The 23,847-nt window shown below is 45.3% G+C and overlaps 1 long non-coding RNA gene across 2 annotated transcripts in view; it reads left to right on the forward strand.

Moving 5' to 3' along the window:
• The window catches only part of LOC139378795 (uncharacterized), a 201,084-nt gene that overhangs the window by 10,305 nt on the left and 166,932 nt on the right, over positions 1-23,847 (forward strand). The window contains exon 3 of one of the 2 annotated variants that reach the window (XR_011628330.1): positions 22,753-22,839. The exons of the other annotated variant lie outside the window; for it this stretch is intronic. This is a non-coding gene — a long non-coding RNA (uncharacterized lncRNA). Of the gene's footprint in view, positions 1-22,752; positions 22,840-23,847 lie in introns of those variants that run through there. 2 annotated transcript variants of the gene reach the window in all.

Raw genomic sequence — 23,847 nt, forward strand, 5'->3', positions numbered from 1 at the left:
GAGGGACAGAGCAGAGCACCATAACTACAGCATGTTAGTTCAAGAGGGACAGAGCACCATAACTACAGCATGTTAGTTCAAGAGGGACAGAGCACCATAACTACAGCATGTTAGTTCAAGAGGGACAGAGCACCATAACTACAGGATGTTAGTTGAAGAGGGACAGAGCACCATAACTACAGCATGTTAGTTCAAGAGGAACAGAGCACCATAACTACAGCATGTTAGTTCAAGAGGGACAGAGCACCATAACTACAGCATGTTAGTTCAAGAGGGACAGAGCACCATAACTACAGGATGTTAGTTGAAGAGGGACAGAGCACCATAACTACAGCATGTTAGTTCAAGAGGGACAGAGCACCATAACTACAGCATGTTAGTTCAAGAGGGACAGAGCACCATAACTACAGGATGTTAGTTCAAGAGGGACAGAGCACCATAACTACAGCATGTTAGTTCAAGAGGGACAGAGCAGAGCACCATAACTACAGCATGTTAGTTCAAGAGGGACAGAGCACCATAACTACAGCATGTTAGTTCAAGAGGGACAGAGCACCATAACTACAGCATGTTAGTTCAAGAGGGACAGAGCACCATAACTACAGCATGTTAGTTCAAGAGGGACAGAGCAGAGCACCATAACTACAGCATGTTAGTTCAAGAGGGACAGAGCACCATAACTACAGCATGTTAGTTCAAGAGGAGCAGAGCAGAGCACCATAACTACAGCATGTTAGTTCAAGAGGGACAGAGCAGAGCACCATAACTACAGCATGTTAGTTCAAGAGGGACAGAGCAGAGCACCATAACTACAGCATGTTAGTTCAAGAGGAACAGAGCACCATAACTACAGCATGTTAGTTCAAGAGGGACAGAGCAGAGCACCATAACTACAGCATGTTAGTTCAAGAGGGACAGAGCACCATAACTACAGCATGTTAGTTCAAGAGGGACAGAGCAGAGCACCATAACTACAGCATGTTAGTTCAAGAGGGACAGAGCAGAGCACCATAACTGCAGCATGTTAGTTCAAGAGGGACAGAGCACCATAACTACAGCATGTTAGTTCAAGAGGGACAGAGCAGAGCACCATAACTACAGGATGTTAGTTCAAGAGGAACAGAGCACCATAACTACAGCATGTTAGTTCAAGAGGGACAGAGCACCATAACTACAGCATGTTAGTTCAAGAGGGACAGAGCAGAGCACCATAACTACAGCATGTTAGTTCAAGAGGAACAGAGCACCATAACTACAGCATGTTAGTTCAAGAGGGACAGAGCACCATAACTACAGCATGTTAGTTCAAGAGGGACAGAGCAGAGCACCATAACTACAGGATGTTAGTTCAAGAGGGACAGAGCACCATAACTACAGCATGTTAGTTCAAGAGGAACAGAGCACCATAACTACAGCATGTTAGTTCAAGAGGGACAGAGCAGAGCACCATAAGTACAGCATGTTAGTTCAAGAGGGACAGAGCACCATAACTACAGCATGTTAGTTCAAGAGGGACAGAGCACCATAACTACAGCATGTTAGTTCAAGAGGGATAGTATATTACTGGCTAATAATATGATATAATGATATATGATCCACTCAGGCTGAACACAGTTCCATGCTATATTCATCTAGAAACCCAGTTAGTTAGTTTGTTAAGTCTCTGTTAAGTCTCTGTTAAGTCTCTGTTAAGTCTCTGTTTATCCACTCAGGTTGAACACAGTTCCATGCTATTAATCTAGAAACCCAGTTAGTTTGTTAAGTCTCTGTTAAGTCTCTGTTAAGTCTCTGTTAAGTCTCTGTTTATCCACTCAGGTTGAACACAGTTCCATGCTATTAATCTAGAAACCCAGTTTGTTTGTTAAGTCTCTGTTAAGTCTCTGTTAAGTCTCTGTTAAGTCTCTGTTTATCCACTCAGGTTGAACACAGTTCCATGCTATTAATCTAGAAACCCAGTTTGTTTGTTAAGTCTCTGTTAAGTCTCTGTTAAGTCTCTGTTAAGTCTCTGTTAAGTCTCTGTTCATCCACTCAGGCTGAACACAGTTCCAGAGTCCTGCTGTCCCTGTGTGTGTGTGTCTTTTCTGTAATGCATTGTGTGTGTGTGTCTATTCTGTAATGCGTTGTGTGTGTGTGTGTGTCTGTTCTGTAATGCGTTTTGTGTGTGTGTGTCTATTCTGTAATGCATTGTGTGTGTGTGTGTCTATTCTGTAATGTGTTGTGTGTGTGTGTCTATTCTGTAATACGTTTTGTGTGTGTGTGTCTATTCTGTAATGCGTTGTGTGTGTGTGTGTGTGTCTATTCTGTAATGCATTGTGTGTGTGTGTCTATTCTGTAATGCGTTTTGTGTGTGTGTGTCTATTCTGTAATGCGTTTTGTGTGTGTGTGTGTCTATTCTGTAATGTGTTGTGTGTTTGTGTCTATTCTGTAATGCGTTTTGTGTGTGTGTGTGTGTGTGTCTATTCTGTAATGTGTTGTGTGTGTGTGTCTATTCTGTAATGCATTTTGTGTGTGTGTGTCTATTCTGTAATGCGTTTTGTGTGTGTGTGTGTGTGTCTATTCTGTAATGCGTTTTGTGTGTGTGTGTGTGTGTCTATTCTGTAATGCGTTTTGTGTGTGTGTGTGTGTGTGTGTGTGTCTATTCTGTAATGCGTTAGTCCTGTCAGAAACTTCAGACACTACCCGCATTCACAGCACTTCATCTCTTCACAGGACAGGGGCCCCAGAAAGAGAGCATGTGTCCTTCCATCTCCTTCTCACAGGACAGGGGCCCCAGAAAGAGAGCATGGCAAAGATTGATACTGTCAAAGAGGAATGTACACACAGACAGACAGGGTAGACAGAGTAGACATGCAGGCCTGGGAGACTGCCTGGCACTTACAGTACGGAGCCTGCCATGCTGCGTGAGGGAGGAAGAGGGGAGGGAGGAGGGAATGAAGGAAGGAGGGAGGAAGGGACTGGGGGGAGAGACAGAAACACAGCCAGCCGGCCTAATCTCCTCTCCTTTCATTTCACCAACAATTCAGCCATCCCCGCCTCCCTCCCTCCTTCCCTGTCTGCCTGGCTGTCTCCTCGTTCCCCAGCCTAAATAGAACTGGGCACGAGGAATAAAAGCTCTTCTCTTTTAATGCGAAGTGTTCTCTTTTGGAACTTGGACACAGTCTCTCCCCAGTAATGTAGCATTAGGAACTCCGTTCAGACAATTTTCAAGTTCATTCTCATAAAGGGTCTGACTCATTGTTAGACTCATAAGGGCTCTGACTCATTGTTAGACTCATAAGGGCTCTGACTCATTGTTAGACTCATAACGGGTCTGACTCATTGTTAGACTCATAAGGGGTCTGACTCATTGTTAGACTCATAGAGGGTCTGACTCATTGTTAGACTCATAAGGGCTCTGACTCATTGTTAGACTCATAAGGGGTCTGACTCATTGTTTGACTCATAAGGGCTCTGACTCATTGTTAGACTCATAAAAGGTTGACTCATTGTTAGACTCATAAAGGGTCTGACTCATTGTTAGACTCATAAGGGCTCTGACTCATTGTTAGACTCATAAGGGGTCTGACTCATTGTTAGACTCATAAAGGTTCTGACTCATTGTTAGACTCATAAAGGTTCCGACTCATTGTTAGACTCATAAGGGGTCTGACTCATTGTTAGACTCATAAAGGGTCTGACTCATTGTTAGACTCATAAGGGCTCTGACTCATTGTTAGACTCATAAGGGGTCTGACTCATTGTTAGACTCATAAGGGCTCTGACTCATTGTTAGACTCATAAAAGGTCGACTCATTGTTAGACTCATAAAGGGTCTGACTCATTGTTAGACTCATAAGGGCTCTGACTCATTGTTAGACTCATAAGGGGTCTGACTCATTGTTAGACTCATAAAGGTTCTGACTCATTGTTAGACTCATAAGGGGTCTGACTCATTGTTAGACTCATAAGGGGTTTGACTCATTGTTAGACTCATAAGGGGTCTGACTCATTGTTAGACTCATAAGGGGTTTGACTCATTGTTAGACTCATTTTTTTCCCCGAAAGATAATCTCAAGAAATATTTTTCTGTAAAAGGTAATCAAATCACAAATTCTCCAGGATACAGTTTTAAAAAATAGATTTATTTGATTGAGGAATATGCTTCGTAGCCCTTTCCTGCAGTCAAATGACCTGGCAGCCTCATGGGTGGAATGGTAGTCATATTTCCTATCATTTCAACATTAATAAACATTATTTTTAAAAACCAGACAAAAATCAGATGTTTGTATGTCAAACAGTTGTGTTATATTTCAGTCTTCTGTGATGTATATAAAGTGTAATATTGGGATGAAATCTCTAAATTAAATACATTTCAACTCTGTATCTGATATGGTGCAGGTGTCTTGTTTTTTAAAAGTCCATAACCATGTGTATGAGGTGTATACTTTTGTTTCAAAGTAGATTTGTTTAAGACTACCCAGAAGCACTCTGTGTGACCCGGATTTAGCCCACTGCAGTAAATGAATGGATTAAAGAATGCTGCTGTCCAACTGTGTTCCCTCAAACAGGCCTTATTCCCGAACATCTCTGTTTGGACAGTTGGACAGCAGACGGACTAGCGTGATATTTACCTACGGTGTTGTAGGCCCACGGTGATGACGACGAGGACAACGATGACGATGATGATGATGATGGCGATGATGATATTTACACATTTACAGTCCAGGATTTCAAGACAAAAACGATTGTAGGCCATAGTTCAAAAGATTTTGAGTTGGCAAAAAAAAGACAGGGCAAAAATGACGCAAAGCGACCTACTTACTGTAGGAAACTGGTCTACATGGGCAGAACGGCCCAACACTGCCAAGCTGCAGAAAGACTGTAGCAACCTGGGATACATGGGCAGAACAGCCCAACACTGCCAAGCTGCAGAAAGACTGTAGCAACCTGGGATACATGGGCAGAACGGCCCAACACTGGCAAGCTGCAGAAAGACTGTAGCAACCTGGGATACATGGGCAGAACGGCCCAACACTGGCAAGCTGCAGAAAGACTGTAGCAACCTGGGATACATGGGCAGAACGGCCCAACACTGCCAAGCTGCAGAAAGACTGTAGCAACCTGGGATACATGGGCAGAACGGCCCAACACTGGCAAGCTGCAGAAAGACTGTAGCAACCTGGGATACATGGGCAGAACGGCCCAACACTGGCAAGCTGCAGAAAGACTGTAGCAACCTGGGATACTCGGGCAGAACGGCCCAACACTGCCAAGCTGCAGAAAGACTGTAGCAACCTGGGATACAAGGGCAGAACGGCCCAACACTGCCAAGCTGCAGAAAGACTCTAATACCTGAGCTCTAAAGCAACAGAGCACATTGTCCATACACGACCAGACAAACCCATTATTTGTTATATTCTATTTAACCATTATTTAGAGAAGGAGTCAATGCTGAGACCAAGGTGTCTTTATTTAGACAGGGAGTCAATGCTGGGACCAAGGTCTATTTATTTAGACAGAGAGTCAATGCTGGGACCAAGGTCTATTTATTTAGACAGAGAGTCAATGCTGAGACCAAGGTGTCTTTATTTAGACAGGGAGTCAATGCTGGGACCAATGTCTCTTTATTTAGACAGGGAGTCAATGCTGAGACCAAGGTGTCTTTATTTAGACAGAGAGTCAATGCTGGGACCAAGGTCTATTTATTTAGACAGAGAGTCAATGCTGGGACCAAGGTCTATTTATTTAGACAGAGAGTCAATGCTGGGACCAAGGTGTCTTTATTTAGACAGAGAGTCAATGCTGAGACCAATGTGTCTTTATTTAGACAGAGAGTCAATGCTGAGACCAAGGTCTCTATTCCAGAGGAGCCCTGTAAAAGCACCAAAATACACATAAAAAATAAAATAAAACCCACATTAAACTACACATTCATAAACACAATACAATACATGTTGTTATACACAACAACACAGGAAAAGCAGGGATGTGATCTACATGACTTCAAAGAGGACCAGCCAACCTTTTGGTAAAGGATGCAGTGATGAGTCACTGTCTCTTGTGATAAAACGCAAGGTGCTATGAAGTACAGTATCCAGGGGGTTTAAGAGTAGAGGCAGCTACACTAATATAATCACCATCATCAATAACAGGTAGACAGATTGATACATAGAATCACTATAATCAATAACAGGTAGACAGATTGATAAATATGATCGCCATAATCAATAACAGGTAGAACGAAACTAAAACTAAATTACTTAATTTAAAAAAAAATGAATGTTACTAATAAGGTTAAATGATTTTTGGCCAAGGGGTCTGTGGAATAAGTTTAACGTGTGTAATACAATACAATGTTTATTTTTATGTTGTTTTTTAAAAACATAAATGCACTGTAATGTAATGTTTTCTCTCGGCCTCCTGGAAAAATGTGTAGAATTACAGGATATTATCTTTAAAGCTGCTGCAACAACAAATCATCTCTCTGCCCCATGACAAAATGTGTAGAATTACAGGATATTATCTTTAAAGCTGCTGCAACAACAACACATCTCTCTGCCCCATGACAAAAAGTGTAGAACTGCAGGAAATGAGCTTGAAAACTGTAAAAATGTATCTCCGGTGCCAAGAGATGGGCCTTTGCAGGGCCCGAGAATTTGCTATCACAACAGGGGTCCCTGGTGAATTTGCTATCACAACAGGGGTCCCTGGTGAATTTGCTATCACAACAGGGGTCCCTGGTGAATTTGCTTTCACAACAGGGGTCCCTGGTGAATTTGCTATCACAACAGGAGTCTCTGGTGAATTTGCTATCACAACAGGAGTCTCTGGTGAATTTGCTGTCACAACAGGGGTTCCTGGTGAATTTGCTGTGACAACAGGGGTCTCTGGTGAATTTGCTGTCACAACAGGGGTCCCTGGTGAATTTGCTATCACAACAGGGGTCCCTGGTGAATTTGCTGTCACAACAGGGGTCCCTGGTGAATTTGCTGTGACAACAGGGGTCTCTGGTGAATTTGCTGTCACAACAGGGGTCCCTGGTGAATTTGCTATCACAACAGGGGTCCCTGGTGAATTTGCTATCACAACAGGGGTCCCTGGTGAATTTGCTATCACAACAGGGGTCCCTGGTGAATTTGCTGTCACCACAGGGGTCTCTGGTGAATTTGCTATCACAACAGGGGTCCCTGGTGAATTTGCTATCACAACAGGGGTCCCTGGTGAATTTGCTATCACAACAGGGGTCCCTGGTGAATTTGCTGTCACAACAGGGGTCCCTGGTGAATTTGCTATCACAACAGGGGTCTCTGGTGAATTTGCTATCACAACAGGGGTCCCTGGTGAATTTGCTGTCACAACAGGGGTCCCTGGTGAATTTGCTGTCACAACAGGGGTCCCTGGTGAATTTGCTATCACAACAGGGGTCCCCAGTGAATTTGCTATCACAACAGGGGTCCCTGGTGAATTTGCTATCACAACAGGGGTCCCTGGTGAATTTGCTATCACAACAGGGGTCCCTGGTGAATTTTCTATCACAACAGGGGTCCCTGGTGAATTTGCTATCACAACAGGGGTCCCTGGTGAATTTGCTATCACAACAGGGGTCCCTGGTGAATTTGCTATCACAACAGGGGTCCCTGGTGAATTTGCTGTGACAACAGGGGTCCCCGGCCCTGAAAAGCTTGAGAAGCCTTGTTGTAGGACACACCAACGACAGGTTTATCCACACATGAAACAAACAGATGAAACAATATGCAATAAACATATTTTTTTTCCATCAACAAATACAATGGAAATTGGAAATAGTATAATGCATTTTAATTAGCACAAAATATAATATTATGTCATTGACATTTCGAAATGGATTGTTGACTAGAACATTTCGGTGTTATTTAGTTTTTTTTACAGTGTTTTTTTTTTTAAAGGCAAAATTAACAATGTAATGACTTGGTCTAAGCACTAAGATCAGGAATCATGCAAGCTCTCGTCTGCACATGGATAAATAGTCAACCTTAACTACACGCTACAGCACTGGAGACAAACACTATGGGGAATTCATGTAGCCTTCTGGCTCCTGCTTCACTGTAGTAACAGCTGAGTTAGGAATGTTCAATGTTGGCATTCAGTTGGCATGGTTTGACTATGGTATTATTGGGAGACCATGCCGTAAACTTTGAATTTGATATTTCGCCAAGAAATAAGTTTGAATGAAAGTATAGCATACTTTAAATTAGAATGTCCATGACACAATGTTTTAGTTTCGAAACCCTAATTCTGGAACGGGGTGAGTGACTGGTTGACGGGAAGTCAGGCGTAGGAGAGCAGAGATGGGTGATAAGAGGAGAACTTTAATATTTACCCTGGCCCAAAGGTACAGGAGAGCAGAGATGTTCCTAGGACAACTATGCAGTTTTTTGTTTTTTTACGCGTTATTTCTTACATTAGTACCCCAGGTCATCTTAGGTTTCATTACATACAGTCGAGAAGAACTACTGAATATAAGATCAGCGTCAACTCACCATCAGTACGACCAAGAATATGTTTTTCGCGACGCGGACCCTGTGTTCTGCCTTACAAACAGGACAACGGAGTGGATCCTATGCAGCGACCCAAAAAAACGACTCCGAAAGAGAGGGAAACGAGGCGGTCTTCTGGTCAGACTCCGGAGACGGGCACAGCGCACCACTCCCTAGCATTCTTCTTGCCAATGTCCAGTCTCTTGACAACAAGGTTGATGAAATCCGAGCAAGGGTAGCATTCCAGAGGGACATCAGAGACTGTAACGTCCTTTGCTTCACTGAAACATGGCTCACTGGAGAGACTCTATCCGAAGCGGTGCAGCCAACGGGTTTCTCCATTCATCGCGCTGAGAGAAACAAACATCTTTCTGGTAAGAAGAGGGGCGGGGGCGTATGCCTCATGGCCAACGTGACATGGTGTGATGAAAGAAACATACAGGAACTCAAATCCTTCTGTTCACCTGATTTAGAATTCCTCACAATCAAATGTAGACCGCATTATCTACCAAGAGAATTCTCTTCGATTATAATCACAGCCGTATATATCCCCCCCAAGCAGACACATCGTTGGCTCTGAATGAACTTTATTTAACTCTCTGCAAACTGGAAACGATTTATCCGGAGGCTGCATTCATCGTAGCTGGGGATTTTAACAAGGCTAATCTGAAAACCAGACTCCCAAAATTTTATCAGCATATTGATTGCGCAACCAGGGGAGGAAAGACCTTGGATCATTGTTACTCTAACTTCCGCGACGCATATAAGGCCCTGCCCCGCCCCCCTTTCGGAAAAGCTGACCACGACTCCATTTTGTTGATCCCTGCCTACAGACAGAAACTAAAACAAGAGGCTCCCACGCTGAGGTCTGTCCAACGCTGGTCCGACCAAGCTGACTCCACACTCCAAGACTGCTTCCATCACGTGGACTGGGAGATGTTTCGTATTGCGTCAGATAACAACATTGACGAATACGCTGATTCGGTGTGCGAGTTCATTAGAACGTGCGTTGAAGATGTCGTTCCCATAGCAACGATTAAAACATTCCCTAACCAGAAACCGTGGATTGATGGCAGCATTCGTGTGAAACTGAAAGCGCGAACCACTGCTTTTAATCAGGGCAAGGTGTCTGGTAACATGACCGAATACAAACAGTGCAGCTATTCCCTCCGCAAGGCTATCAAACAAGCTAAGCGCCAGTACAGAGACAAAGTAGAATCTCAATTCAACGGCTCAGACACAAGAGGCATGTGGCAGGGTCTACAGTCAATCACGGACTACAGGAAGAAATCCAGCCCAGTCACGGACCAGGATGTCTTGCTCCCAGGCAGACTAAATAACTTTTTTGCCCGCTTTGAGGACAATACAGTGCCACTGACACGGCCTGCAACGAAAACATGCGGTCTCTCCTTCACTGCAGCCGAGGTGAGTAAGACATTTAAACGTGTTAACCCTCGCAAGGCTGCAGGCCCAGACGGCATCCCCAGCCGCGCCCTCAGAGCATGCGCAGACCAGCTGGCCGGTGTGTTTACGGACATATTCAATCAATCCCTATACCAGTCTGCTGTTCCCACATGCTTCAAGAGGGCCACCATTGTTCCTGTTCCCAAGAAAGCTAAGGTAACTGAGCTAAACGACTACCGCCCCGTAGCACTCACATCCGTCATCATGAAGTGCTTTGAGAGACTAGTCAAGGACCATATCACCTCCACCCTACCTGACACCTTAGACCCACTCCAATTTGCTTACCGCCCAAATAGGTCCACAGACGATGCAATCTCAACCACACTGCACACTGCCCTAACCCATCTGGACAAGAGGAATACCTATGTGAGAATGCTGTTCATCGACTACAGCTCGGCATTCAACACCATAGTACCCTCCAAGCTCGTCATCAAGCTCGAGACCCTGGGTCTCGACCCCGCCCTGTGCAACTGGGTACTGGACTTCCTGACGGGCCGCCCCCAGGTGGTGAGGGTAGGCAACAACATCTCCTCCCCGCTGATCCTCAACACTGGGGCCCCACAAGGGTGCGTTGTGAGCCCTCTCCTGTACTCCCTGTTCACCCACGACTGCGTGGCCACGCACGCCTCCAACTCAATCGTCAAGTTTGCGGACGACACAACAGTGGTAGGCTTGATTACCAACAACGACGAGACGGCCTACAGGGAGGAGGTGAGGGCCCTCGGAGTGTGGTGTCAGGAAAATAACCTCACACTCAACGTCAACAAAACTAAGGAGATGATTGTGGACTTCAGGAAACAGCAGAGGGAACACCCCCCTATCCACATCGATGGAACAGTAGTGGAGAGGTTAGCAAGTTTTAAGTTCCTCGGCATACACATCACAGACAAACTGAATTGGTCCACTCACACAGACAGCATCGTGAAGAAGGCGCAGCAGCGCCTCTTCAACCTCAGGAGGCTGAAGAAATTTGGCTTGTCACCAAAAGCACTCACAAACTTCTACAGATGCACAATCGAGCGCATCCTGGCGGGCTGTATCACCGCCTGGTATGGCAACTGCACCGCCCTCAACCGTAAGGCTCTCCAGAGGGTAGTGAGGTCTGCACAACGCATCACCGGGGGCAAACTACCTGCCCTCCAGGACACCTACACCACCCGATGTCACAGGAAGGCCATAAAGATCATCAAGGACATCAACCACCCGAGCCACTGCCTGTTCACCCCGCTATCATCCAGAAGGCGAGGTCAGTACAGGTGCATCAAAGCTGGGACCGAGAGACTGAAAAACAGCTTCTATCTCAAGGCCATCAGACTGTTAAACAGCCACCACTAACACTGAGTGGCTGCTGCCAACACACTGACACTGACTCAACTCCAGCCACTTTAATAATGGGAATTGATGGGAAATGATGTAAATATATCACTAGCCACTTTAAACAATGCTACCTTATATAATGTTACTTACCCTACATTATTCATCTCATATGCATACGTATATACTGTACTCTATATCATCGACTGTATCCTTAAGTAATACATGTATCACTAGCCACTTTAAACTATGCCACTTTGTTTACATACTCATCTCATTTGTACATACTGTACTCGATACCATCTACTGTATCTTGCCTATGCTGCTCTGTACCATCACTCATTCATATATCCTTATGTACATATTCTTTATCCCCTCACACTGTGTACAAGACAGTAGTTTTGGAATTGTTAGTTAGATTACTTGTTATTACTGCATTGTCGGAACTAGAAGCACAAGCATTTCGCTACACTCGCATTAACATCTGCTAACCATGTGTATGTGACAAATAAAATTTGATTTGATTTGATTTGATTTGATTTATATACCCTGGCCCAAAAGGCACAGGTGAGGCAGCACAAAGCACAACCACGGTAACATGAACCGGATTAAACAAAACAAACAAACCTAGGTTATAAACAAACCTAGCGCAAGACAGCCTGTAGCATAACACCCTACACAAAGAACAGTTCCACACACAGACATGGGGGGAAACAGAGGGTAATATACATTTAGTCTGATGAGGGAATGTGAACCAGTTGTTCGGGAAAACAAGACAAAACAAATGGAAAATGGCTGGCTAGAAGACCGGTGACGTCGACCGCCGAACAAGGAGAGGGACCGACTTCAGTGGAAGTCGTGACAAATGGAGCCCTTCACCTTACATCATTACTACAGACTTTATATTTAATTAATGTTTAAAGCATCAAACATACATGCAACATAATCGTATGCCTACTGTTAGGCTACTCTAAATTTGTATCAGTAACCGATGGTCTGTATCAGTAGCTGATGGTCTGTATCAGTAGCTGATGGTCTGTATCAGTAGCTGATGGTCTGTATCAGTAGCTGATGGTTTGTATCAGTAGCTGATGGTTTGTATCAGTAGCTGATGGTCTGTATCAGTAGCTGATGGTATGTATAAGTAGCTGATGGTCTGTATCAGTAGCTGATGGTCTGTATCAGTAGCTGATGTTCTGTATCAAGAGCTGATGGTCTGTACCAGTAGCTGATGGTCTGTATCAGTAGTTAATGGTCTGTATCAGTAGTTAATGGTCTGTATCAGTATCTAATGGTCTATATCAGTAGTTAATTGTCTGTATCAGTAGTTGATGGTCTGTATCAGTAGCTGATGGTCTGTATCAGTAGCTGATGGTCTGTATCAAGAGCTGATGGTCTGTACCAGTAGCTGATGGTCTGTATCAGTATCTGATGGTCTGTATCAGTAGTTAATGGTCTGTATCAGTAGCTGATGGTCTGTATCAGTAGCTGATGGTCTGTATCAGTAGCCGATGGTCTGTATCAGTAGCTGATGGTCTGTATCAGTTGCTGATGGTTTGTATCAGTAGCTGATGGTCTGTATCACTGTATCAGTAGTTAATGGTCTGTATCAGTAGCTGATGGTCTGTATCAGTAGCTGATGGTCTGTATCAGTAGCTGATGGTCTGTATCAATTGCTGATGGTTTGTATCAGTAGCTGATGGTCTGTATCACTGTATCAGTAGCAGATGGTCTGTATCAGTAGCTGATGGTCTGTACCAGTAGCTGATGGGCCGTATCAGTAGCTGATGGTCTGTATCAGTAGCCGATGGTCTGTATCAGTAGCTGATGGGCTGTATCAGTAGCCGATGGGCTGTATCAGTAGCTGATGGTCTGTATCAGTAGCTGATGGTCTCTATTAGTAGCTGATGGGCTGTATCAGTAGATGATGGTCTGTACCTAGGAGCTGATGGTCTGTATCAGTAGATGATGGTCTGTATCAGTAGCTGATGGTCTGTATCAGTAGCTGATGGTCTGTATCAGTAGCTGATGGTCGGTATCAGTAGATGATGGTCTGTATCAGTAGATGATGGTTTGTATCAGTACCTGATGGTCTGTATCAGTAGCTGATGGTCTGTATCAGTAGATGATGGATTGTATCAGTAGCTGATGGTCTGTATCAGTAGCTGATGGTCGGTATCAGTAGATGATGGTCTGTATCAGTAGCTGAGGGTCTGTATCACTGTATCAGTAGCTGATGGTCTGTACCAGTAGATGATGGTCTGTATCAGTAGCTGATGGTCTGTATCAGTAGATGATGGTCTGTATCAGTAGCTGATGGTCTGTATCAGTAGCTGATGGTCTGTATCAGTAGCTGATGGTCGGTATCAGTAGATGATGGTCTGTATCAGTAGATGATGGTTTGTATCAGTACCTGATGTACCTTTTGATGTACCTTTTCTATTTAATGTATTTCACCTTTATTTAACCAGGTCGGCCAGGTGAGAACGAGTTCTCATTTACAACTGCAACCTGGCCAAGATAAAGCATAGCAGTGCGACACAAACAACAACACAGAGTTACACATGGAATAAACAAACATACAGTCAATAACACAATAGAAAAGGTATATATACAGTGTGTGCAAATGAGGTAAGGCAATAAATAGGCCATAGTGGCGAAATAATTATAATGTAGCAATTAAACACTGGAGTGATAGACGTGCAGAAGATGAGGTGTGTGTGTGTGCTGTCACTACCCCAGATGTGTGTGTGTGTGCTGTCACTGCCCCAGATGTGTGTGTGCTGTCACTGCCCCAGATGTGTGTGTGTGTGCCGTCACTGCCCCAGATGTGTGTGTGCTGTCACTGCCCCAGATGTGTGTGTGTGTGCTGTGTCACTGCCCCAGATGTGTGTGTGCTGTCACTGCCCCAGATGTGTGTGTGTGTGTGCTGTCACTACCCCAGATGTGTGTGTGCTGTCACTGCCCCAGATGTGTGTGTGTGTGCTGTCACTACCCCAGATGTGTGTGTGTGTGCTGTCACTGCCCCAGATGTGTGTGTGTGTACTGTCACTGCCCCAGATGTGTGTGTGTGTGTGTGCTGTCACTACCCCAGATGTGTGTGTGTGTGTGTGTGTGTGTGTGTGTGTGTGTGTGTGTGTGTGTGTGTGTGTGTGTGTGTGTGTGTGTGTGTGTTGTGTGTGTGTGTGTGTGTGTGTGTGTGTGTGCTGTCACTACCCCAGATGTGTGTGTGTGTTGATTTGCTGGGACAGTGGTATTGTTTCCAGGGATTCTGTCCTGTCTTGAGCGAGATATAGAATTAAATCAGGCTGTATCACATCCGGCCGTGATTGGGAGTCCCAGAGGGCATGAGTTACACTGGAACACTCATGACATCATTACAACACTGGGCTACACTGGAACACTCATGACATCATTACAACACTGGGTTACCCTGGAACACTCATGACATCGTTACAACACTTGGTTAAACTGTAACACTCATGACATCATTACAAAACTTGGTTAAACTGTAACACTCATGACACCATTACAACACTGGGTTACCCTGGAACACTCACGAACATCATTACAACACTGGGTTACCCTGGAACACTCATGACATCATTACAACACTGGGTTACACTGGAACACTCATGACATCATTACAACACTGGGTTACCCTGGAACACTCATGACATCATTACAACACTGGGTTACCCTGGAACACTCATGACATCATTACAACACTGGGTTACCCTGGAACACTCATGACATCATTACAACACTGGGTTACCCTGGAACACTCATGACATCATTACAACACTGGGTTACCCTGGAACACTCATGACATCATTACAACACTGGGCTACCCTGGAACACTCATGACATCATTACAGCACTTGGTTACCATGGAACACTCATGACATCATTACAGCACTTGGTTACTCTGGAACACTCATGACATCATTACAGCACTTGGTTACCATGGAACACTCATGACATCATTACAGCACTTGGTTACCCTGGAACACTCATGACATCATTACAGCACTTGGTTACTCTGGAACACTCATGACATCATTACAGCACTGGGCTACCCTGGAACACTCATGACATCATTACAGCACTTGGTTACCATGGAACACTCATGACATCATTACAACACTGGGTTACCCTGGAACACTCATGACATCATTACAACACTGGGTTACCCTGGAACACTCATGACATCATTACAACACTGGGTTACCCTGGAACACTCATGACATCATTACAACACTGGGTTACCCTGGAACACTCATGACATCATTACAGCACACTGGGTTACCCTGGAACACTCATGACATCATTACAGCACTTGGTTACCATGGAACACTCATGACATCATTACAGCACTTGGTTACCATGGAACACTCATGACATCATTACAGCACTTGGTTACCATGGAACACTCATGACATCATTACAGCACTTGGTTACCATGGAACACTCATGACATCATTACAACACTGGGTTACCCTGGAACACTCATGACATCAATACAACACTGGGTTACCCTGGAACACTCATGACATCATTACAGCACTTGGTTACCATGGAACACTCATGACATCATTACAGCACTTGGTTACCCTGGAACACTCATGACATCATTACAACACTGGGTTACCCTGGAACACTCATGACATCATTACAGCACTGGGTTACCCTGGAACACTCATGACATCATTACAGCACTGGGTTACCCTGGAACACTCATGACATCATTACAACACTGGGTTACCCTGGAACACTCATGACATCATTACAACACTGGGTTACCCTGGAACACTCATGACATCATTACAACACTGGGTTACCCTGGAACACTCATGACATCATTACAACACTGGGCTACCCTGGAACACTCATGACATCATTACAGCACTTGGTTACCATGGAACACTCATGACATCATTACAGCACTTGGTTACTCTGGAACACTCATGACATCATTACAGCACTTGGTTACCATGGAACACTCATGACATCATTACAGCACTTGGTTACCCTGGAACACTCATGACATCATTACAGCACTTGGTTACTCTGGAACACTCATGACATCATTACAGCACTGGGCTACCCTGGAACACTCATGACATCATTACAGCACTTGGTTACCATGGAACACTCATGACATCATTACAACACTGGGTTACCCTGGAACACTCATGACATCATTACAACACTGGGTTACCCTGGAACACTCATGACATCATTACAACACTGGGTTACCCTGGAACACTCATGACATCATTACAACACTGGGTTACCCTGGAACACTCATGACATCATTACAGCACACTGGGTTACCCTGGAACACTCATGACATCATTACAGCACTTGGTTACCATGGAACACTCATGACATCATTACAGCACTTGGTTACCATGGAACACTCATGACATCATTACAGCACTTGGTTACCATGGAACACTCATGACATCATTACAGCACTTGGTTACCATGGAACACTCATGACATCATTACAACACTGGGTTACCCTGGAACACTCATGACATCAATACAACACTGGGTTACCCTGGAACACTCATGACATCATTACAGCACTTGGTTACCATGGAACACTCATGACATCATTACAGCACTTGGTTACCCTGGAACACTCATGACATCATTACAACACTGGGTTACCCTGGAACACTCATGACATCATTACAGCACTGGGTTACCCTGGAACACTCATGACATCATTACAGCACTGGGTTACCCTGGAACACTCATGACATCATTACAACACTGGGTTACCCTGGAACACTCATGACATCATTACAACACTGGGTTACCCTGGAACACTCATGACATCATTACAACACTGGGTTACCCTGGAACACTCATGACATCATTACAACACTGGGTTACCCTGGAACACTCATGACATCATTACAGCACTGGGTTACCCTGGAACACTCATGACATGATTAATGTTGTCAGCCTAGTTTGATAGTTTGATAGCAGGGTCGAGGTCAAATTCCATTTAAATCCAGTCAATTCAGGAACTACACTTAACATGTCAATTCTATTCAATGCTTTTCAATTGGAATTTTGGTTTTATTTCTGAATGGACTGGAAATGAAAATGGAATTGACCCCAACCCTGTTTGATAGTGACTGTATTGATGTTGGGGCCGAGGTTTTGGTTTCATTGAATGTCTAAGAAGTCGTTATTCCTTCTACACAATAACATATGGCACAAACAGACAGATATACCCTGTTTAGATTTTTTAATACATCCTCTTTTCACTGAATTTGTGATAAAGGTAGCTAGAATTGTGCTGTAGAAATTCTGTGATGGTCTGACACCTTGTCTAACTCTTCAAGGTGCTACAGCAGACATCTGATGCTATGCCTTCTCTCATTATGGCCAGTCTACACCACCTACCATAGAGTTACCTAGTACCTCCGATGGCCCCTAGTCCTTCACGGTGTGTCGGCCTCGCCCCTCTCTCCCACCACCACGAGCCCATCCCCAGACCCCAGTTTACAGGAAGCAGAAAGACATGCATCTCTAATGTATCTGTAGCGTTGCCTTGCGAGCCTGATCCTCTCCTTGTCTACCACTCTGTTAAAACAGCCAGTGATGTGTCACACTACAAAGACAATGAGCTGTGTGAAATACTGGAGGCACTCTGTTAAAGCTGCTGCTGCCACGCGCAACGCACACACACACACACACGCACGCACACGCACACACACACACGCACACACACAGAGCGCTGCAAGGCGATAGCTGTCACTACCAGTGCTGGTTTGAATAATGAAAGGAGATAAATTATACATCATGTAGGTGTGGTGGCAGGCTGACAGGTGTAAAGAATACCATTGTGTTTCGTTGATACAGTGACCTGTGTGTGTGGCACAGAGTGACACGGAGCCCCTCTCTCTCTCTCTCTCTCTCTCTCTCTCTCTCTCTCTCTCTCTCTCTCTCTCTCTCTCTCTCTTCCCCCCATCTCTCTCTCTCTCCCCCCACTCTCCCCACCCCCTCTCTCTCTCTCCCCCCCTCTCCCCCCTCACCCCCCCCCCTCTCTCTCCCCCGCTCTCTCTCTCTCCCCCCACTCCCCCCTCTCTCTCTCTCTCTCTGGGTTGGTTTAATGGACTTGTTGGGCTGCTGGGTTTGTTCAGTGGACTTGTTGGACTGCTGGGTTTGTTCAGTGGACTTGTTGGGCTGCTGGGTTTGTTCAGTGGACTTGTTGGACTGCTGGGTTTGTTCAGTGGACTTGTTGGGCTGCTGGGTTTGTTCAGTGGACTTGTTGGACTGCTGGGTTTGTTCAGTGGACTTGTTGGGCTGCTGGGTTTGTTCAGTGGACTTGTTGGGCTGCTGGGTTTGTTCAGTGGACTTGTTGGACTGCTGGGTTTGTTCAGTGGACTTGTTGGGCTGCTGGGTTTGTTCAGTGGACTTGTTGGACTGCTGGGTTTGTTCAGTGGACTTGTTGGGCTGCTGGGTTTGTTCAGTGGACTTGTTGGACTGCTGGGTTTGTTCAGTGGACTTGTTGGGCTGCTGGGTTTGTTCAGTGGACTTGTTGGGCTGCTGGGTTTGTTCAGTGGACTTGTTGGACTGCTGGGTTTGTTCAGTGGACTTGTTGGACTGCTGGGTTTGTTCAGTGGACTTGTTGGGCTGCTGGGTTTGTTCAGTGGACTTGTTGGGCTGCTGGGTTTGTTCAGTGGACTTGTTGGACTGCTGGGTTTGTTCAGTGGACTTGTTGGACTGCTGGGTTTGTTCAGTGGACTTGTTGGACTGCTGGGTTTGTTCAGTGGACTTGTTGGGCTGCTGGGTTTGTTCAGTGGACTTGTTGGACTGCTGGGTTTGTTCAGTGGACTTGTTGGACTGCTGGGTTTGTTCAGTGGACTTGTTGGACTGCTGGGTTTGTTCAGTGGACTTGTTGGGCTGCTGGGTTTGTTCAGTGGACTTGTTGGACTGCTGGGTTTGTTCAGTGGACTTGTTGGACTGCTGGGTTTGTTCAGTGGACTTGTTGGGCTGCTGGGTTTGTTCAGTGGACTTGTTGGACTGCTGGGTTTGTTCAGTGGACTTGTTGGACTGCTGGGTTTGTTCAGTGGACTTGTTGGGCTGCTGGGTTTGTTCAGTGGACTTGTTGGACTGCTGGGTTTGTTCAGTGGACTTGTTGGACTGCTGGGTTTGTTCAGTGGACTTGTTGGACTGCTGGGTTTGTTCAGTGGACTTGTTGGACTGCTGGGTTTGTTCAGTGGACTTGTTGGACTGCTGGGTTTGTTCAGTGGACTTGTTGGGCTGCTGGGTTTGTTCAGTGGACTTGTTGGACTGCTGGGTTTGTTCAGTGGACTTGTTGGACTGCTGGGTTTGTTCAGTGGACTTGTTGGGCTGCTGGGTTTGTTCAGTGGACTTATTGGACTGCTGGGTTTGTTCAGTGGACTTGTTGGGCTGCTGGGTTTGTTCAGTGGACTTGTTGGACTGCTGGGTTTGTTCAGTGGACTTGTTGGGCTGCTGGGTTTGTTCAGTGGACTTGTTGGGCTGCTGGGTTTGTTCAGTGGACTTGTTGGACTGCTGGGTTTGTTCAGTGGACTTGTTGGACTGCTGGGTTTGTTCAGTGGACTTGTTGGGCTGCTGGGTTTGTTCAGTGGACTTGTTGGACTGCTGGGTTTGTTCAGTGGACTTGTTGGACTGCTGGGTTTGTTCAGCGGACTTGTTGGACTGCTGGGTTTGTTCAGTGGACTTGTTGGACTGCTGGGTTTGTTCAGTGGACTTGTTGGACTGCTGGGTTTGTTCAGTGGACTTGTTGGACTGCTGGGTTTGTTCAGTGGACTTGTTGGACTGCTGGGTTTGTTCAGTGGACTTGTTGGGCTGCTGGGTTTGTTCAGTGGACTTGTTGGACTGCTGGGTTTGTTCAGTGGACTTGTTGGACTGCTGGGTTTGTTCAGTGGACTTGTTGGACTGCTGGGTTTGTTCAGTGGACTTGTTGGGCTGCTGGGTTTGTTCAGTGGACTTGTTGGACTGCTGGGTTTGTTCAGTGGACTTGTTGGGCTGCTGGGTTTGTTCAGTGGACTTCTTGGACTGCTGGGTTTGTTCAGTGGACTTGAGGCTTTTCCTTTGTTTTGGATTCTTTAGTTTGGCATTTGTCCTTTTCATCATCATCTGAACTAATAATAGTCCTCTTGGATTGGCCGACCCAGAGGTCAAGACGGAGCTGGCCCTGGACTCAGGAAGTTGCTGTCTCTTGGGAACATGTGCATCATACACGGTCCTCAAACGCTGATTTCTCACATAAATGCACACATTGATTCAGGTTACAGTAAGTAGGTCTAGGACCCACTAGACAAAGCCAGTGCAACAATACCAGAAGGCTGTTCTCGGTTTCGTAACACTACCGTGTGTGAAGCCTTATGTAGCACGTGGTACATTTAGCCTTTCCTTGTGGCGCAGTCACTATTCCATGTTGGTCAGTCACTATTCCATGTTGGTCAGTCACTATTCCACATTGATCTGTCACTATTCTATGTTGATCAGTCACTATTCCACGTTCGTCTGTCACTATTCCACATTGATCTGTCACTATTCCATGTTGATCTGTCACTATTCCACGTTGGTCAGTCACTATTCCACATTGGTCAGTCACTATTCCACATTGGTCAGTCACTATTCCACATTGGTCAGTCACTATTCCATGTTGGTCAGTCACTATTCCACATTGATCTGTCTCTATTCCACGTTGATCAGTCACTATTCCACGTTGATCTGTCACTATTCCACATTGATCTGTCACTATTCCACGTTGATCAGTCACTATTCCACATGGCGCTGTCACTATTCCATGTTGGTCAGTCACTATTCCATGTTGGTCAGTCACTATTCCATGTTGGTCAGTCACTATTACACGTTGGTCAGTCACTAAAATCAAATCAAATCAAATCAAATTGTATTTGTCACATACACATGGTTAGCAGATGTTAATGCGAGTGTAGCGAAATGCTTGTGCTTCTAGTTCCGACAATGCAGTAATAACAAGTAATCTAACTAACAATTCCAAAACTACTGTCTTGTACACAGTGTAAGGGGATAAAGAATATGTACATAAGGATATATGAATGAGTGATGGTACAGAGCAGCATAGGCAAGATACAGTAGATGGTATCGAGTACAGTATGTACAAATGAGATGAGTATGTAAACAAAGTGGCATAGTTTAAAGTGGCTAGTGATACATGTATTACATAAGGATACAGTCGATGATATAGAGTACAGTATATACGTATGCATATGAGATGAATAATGTAGGGTAAGTAACATTATATAAGGTAGCATTGTTTAAAGTGGCTAGTGATATATTTACATCATTTCCCATCAATTCCCATTATTAAAGTGGCTGGAGTTGAGTCAGTGTCAGTGTGTTGGCAGCAGCCACTCAGTGTTAGTGGTGGCTGTTTAACAGTCTGATGGCCTTGAGATAGAAGCTGTTTTTCAGTCTCTCGGTCCCAGCTTTGATGCACCTGTACTGACCTCGCCTTCTGGATGATAGCGGGGTGAACAGGCAGTGGCTCGGGTGGTTGATGTCCTTGATGATCTTTATGGCCTTCCTGTGACATCGGGTGGTGTAGGTGTCCTGGAGGGCAGGTAGTTTGCCCCCGGTGATGCGTTGTGCAGACCTCACTACCCTCTGGAGAGCCTTACAGGTTGAGGGCGGTGCAGTTGCCATACCAGGCGGTATTCCACGTTGGTCCGTCACTATTCTACGTTGATCAGTCACTATTCCACGTTGATGAGTCACTATTCCACGTTGGTCAGTCACTATTCCACATTGGTCAGTCACTATTCCACGTTGATGAGTCACTATTCCACGTTGGTCGTGGTCTCGTGCAGATACACAGACCTCTGTTTCATTACGTTAATGTTTCGGTTCATGTATATCTCCACAGTGTTTTCTATGTAATCTGGTCTACTGTATAACAACATGTACATCTCCACAGTCTAGTCTATGTTTTCCATGTAATCTGGTCTACTATATAGAAGCATGTATATCTCCACAGTCTAGTCTATGTTTTCCATGTAATCTGGTCTACTATATAGAAACATGTACATATCCACAGTCTAGTCTATGTTTTCCATGTAATCTGGTCTACTATATAGAAACATGTACATCTCCACAGTCTAGTCTATGGGCCTGTATGTTTTCTATGTAATCTGGTCTACTATATAGAAACATGTATATCTCCACAGTCTAGTCTATGTTTTCTATGTAATCTGGTCTACTATATAGAAACATGTATATCTCCACAGTCTAGTCTATGGGCCTGTATGTTTCCTATGTAATCTGGTCTAATATATAGAAACATGCATATCTCCACAGTCTAGTCTATGGGCCTGTATGTTTTCTATGTGATCTCATTAATTATTAATTAGTAATTAATCAGTAATTATTTCTGTTCCTTCCGTTGAACCACGTATGTTACACTCTCGCCCTCTGGCAGCCGTCAACACAGAGGACTGGTGAACCCACACTACCGTTCTACATGGTAACCTCTCGCCCTCTGGTAGCCGTCAATACAGAGGACTGGTGAACCCACACTACCGTTCTACATGATAACCTCTCGCCCACTGGCAGCCGTCAACACAGAGGACTGGTGAACCCACACTACCGTTCTCCATGGTAACCTCTCGCCCTCTGGCAGCCGTCAACACAGAGGACTGGTGAACCCACACTACCGTTCTACATGGTAACCTCTCGCCCTCTGGCAGCCGTCAACACAGAGGACTGGTGAACCCACACTACCGTTCTACATGGTAACCTCTCGCCCTCTGGCAGCCGTCAACACAGAGGACTGGTGAACCCACACTACCGTTCAGAACTCCAAACTTTTTGAATGGTAGTGTATAAATGTGGAATAAATGGGCTGTAAAGACAACCCCGGACTTGTTCTGGCCGGACAGACTTGGTGGCTGAACCGTTATCTAGTGGTATTCTCCAGCCCTCTGCTAGTGCTGTTCTACATGGTCCCCCCCATGAACCGTTATCTAGTGGTAACCTCCAGCCCTCTGCTAGTGCTGTTCTACAACCGTTATCTAGTGGTAACCTCCAGCCCTCTGCTAGTGCTGTTCTACATCCGTTATCTAGTGGTAACCTCCAGCCCTCTGCTAGTGCTGTTCTTCAACCGTTATCTAGTGGTAACCTCCAGCCCTCTGCTAGTGCTGTTCTACAACCGTTATCTAGTGGTATTCTCCAGCCCTCTGCTAGTGCTGTTCTACAACCGTTATCTAGTGGTAACCTCCAGCCCTCTGCTAGTGCTGTTCTACAACAGTTATCTAGTGGTAACCTCCAGCCCTCTTTTAGTGCTGTTCTACATGGTCCCCCCCATGAACTGTTATCTAGTGGTAACCTCCAGCCCTCTGCTAGTGCTGTTCTACATGGTCCCCCCCATGAACTGTTATCTAGTGGTAACCTCCAGCCCTCTGCTAGTGCTGTTCTACATGGTCCCCCCCATGAACTGTTATCTAGTGGTAACCTCCAGCCCTCTGCTAGTGCTGTTCTACATGGTCCCCCCCATGAACCGTTATCTAGTGGTAAC

The sequence above is a fragment of the Oncorhynchus clarkii genome, chromosome 2, assembly GCF_045791955.1.
Source record: "Oncorhynchus clarkii lewisi isolate Uvic-CL-2024 chromosome 2, UVic_Ocla_1.0, whole genome shotgun sequence".
NCBI classification, from domain to species: Eukaryota; Metazoa; Chordata; class Actinopteri; order Salmoniformes; family Salmonidae; genus Oncorhynchus; species Oncorhynchus clarkii.